Raw genomic sequence first — 2,207 nt, 5'->3', positions numbered from 1 at the left:
CTAGAACACTGTTCATCAGCAGTTATAACCTTCCACGGGTCTGATTTCAACACTTTCGGTCCCTCATATGAACGACCGCTTCTCAAAATGATTAAATTTACCGTTTCATGTCGATTTTTGTCAGCTTGTGACGGTAAATGACCCGGTTTCCTTGTGGACTGGTTCGCGTCTAACTGGGCAACTTGAGTTTCAAGTGCCTTGATGGATGCATATTTCTCTTGATCACTCAGCTGCCACTACTTAGTAAAAGATTGCAACATCGTCTTTAGCTCACCTATCTCACTCACCCCTCCAGAAGATGATGCACCATGATTGGGAGGAGGGAAGGAAGGATGCTTCTGAAAGCCTTGTTGATTCTTCTGTGGAGGAACATACGGTTGCTTCTGGTGCGGGGGAGGGGTAGGATTGAGCACATTTTGACTTGTCCACCTCAGATTGGGATGGACTGCCCCTTGGTTTTTATAATAGGAACCCCCTCCTTGCCTATATTGTTGAAAGGCAAGGACCTGTTTCTTCTCTGTAAGACAACCAACAAGAGTATGGCCGTCGTTGCTACCACACCTCTAACATGTGACGGTCTCCTCTCTAGTAAGCATATGGACCGTCTGAGGCTCCCCAGCAGAATGCAACTCCAACTTATCTAACCTAGCATTCATGGCTTTCAGCTGAGCCACAACTTGCTTATCAACTGCATGAACTGTTCTAATACCATCCCTCGAGTTTCCATACTCAGCACAGTGATTCGCCATCTCTTCAATAAGGGCTCATACCTTATCATAGTCAGTGTTCTCTTGGAATATTCCGTTAGATGACGCATCAAGTATGGCTCTGTAATCATCCTATAGCCCATTGTAGAACTGGTTAGACAGAAACCACGGATCAAAACCATGGTGAGGAATAGACCTCACCAACTTCTTGAAACGGGACCACGCTTCATATAAAGTTTCATCAGGTGCCTGCTTAAAACTTGTGATCATTTCCCTCAGCTAATTGGTGCGCTGTGGAGGGAAATATCTCTTGTAAAAAGCAAGAGCAAAGGTCTCCTAGTTGGTAATCCCTGCGGCCGCGCGGTCCAAATCAGTCAGCCACTCCCTAGCTGAGTCAGTCAAAGAAAAAGGAAACAGAACCTCCTTAATCTTGTCTTTAGTTACCCCCTTTGTGGCGGGGATAGTAGAAAAGTAGTCCGTAAAAACCTCAATGTGCTTCCTCGGGTCTTCACCTGCCACACCTCTACAGAGATTTCTCTCCACCAGATTGATATAGGAAGGACGAATGTCAAATGTATTCCCATCCTCAGTCTGGAGATTGAAACCCTTTGGAATTGAAGCTGCTTTAGGCTCCGAGTGACTAGCAATGTTAGGCATCTTTACTGGTTGGGTTACAGAACTAGAAGTATCTTCTTCAAAAGATGGATTTTTACTTCAGTAAAAAGGAAATGTTTGAAGCTCGTTCGAAAGTACTCAAGGCTTCCTTTCGTGATTCTCTTTGCGGACGAGTCTATGCCCGAATAGTCTCTCGGCTCGAATCACCGCAACTAACTCAAACCTGCCTGACCTGGGCATACACAACACTGAAAGAAAATGAATAAGAAATGCCTCAAGGAATAAAAATTCCCTGAGACGGATAAAATAAACGAAACAAAAACAGATAGATCAATTGCCTCCCCGGCAACGGCGCCAAAATTTTACAGGGCTGTCGTGTACCTATCAAAAATAAACTAACTAAACTAACTATATAGCTAGGGAAGTCAGGTCGATCTCCTCAGGGAGGCAAGATATCTATAAAAGTCCGTCTATTTGGTCACAAATAGGGGGGGTTGTTTAAATTGGTTTTCTAAACTAAAGGTTGGTCGGGCTAAATCTTTTCGGTAACTTGTCGTTAGGAGCACCTAGACCAAAACACAATTTATAACTTCACAAACAACTCTACAATTAGTAAAGAGGCAAGTAAAGGTCGGATCCCAAGAGACGGGAATTGAGATGAGATTTCTATTGCAACTAGCGGTGTCTTAGGGGTGTCACAATTTGGGTTGATGTAGAAGGTCACTAAACTAAATAGCAATGAAAGTAAACAAGCAAGATGAATTAAAAAGGGTTGTAAACAATTGATAAAAAGCACTAGGGTATCATGGGGTCATAGCGGATTCATGGGAATTGATCATACAAACATGTTCTCAAATTATAAGCAAGCAATTATTATTATGATGG

General features: G+C 43.1%; 1 non-coding gene across 1 annotated transcript; it reads left to right on the top strand.

Annotated features, from left to right (window-relative positions):
* Nucleotides 1-882: 882 nt before the first annotated feature.
* Nucleotides 883-988, top strand: LOC141636365 (small nucleolar RNA R71). Its single transcript, XR_012540983.1, has one exon. It is a non-coding gene; the product is annotated as a small nucleolar RNA R71 (small nucleolar RNA).
* Nucleotides 989-2,207: the final 1,219 nt, after the last annotated feature.

The sequence above is a fragment of the Silene latifolia genome, chromosome Y (assembly GCF_048544455.1).
Source record: "Silene latifolia isolate original U9 population chromosome Y, ASM4854445v1, whole genome shotgun sequence".
In the NCBI taxonomy this organism is placed as follows: domain Eukaryota; kingdom Viridiplantae; phylum Streptophyta; class Magnoliopsida; order Caryophyllales; family Caryophyllaceae; genus Silene; species Silene latifolia.
This window is presented reverse-complemented; position numbering and strand designations above follow the sequence as displayed.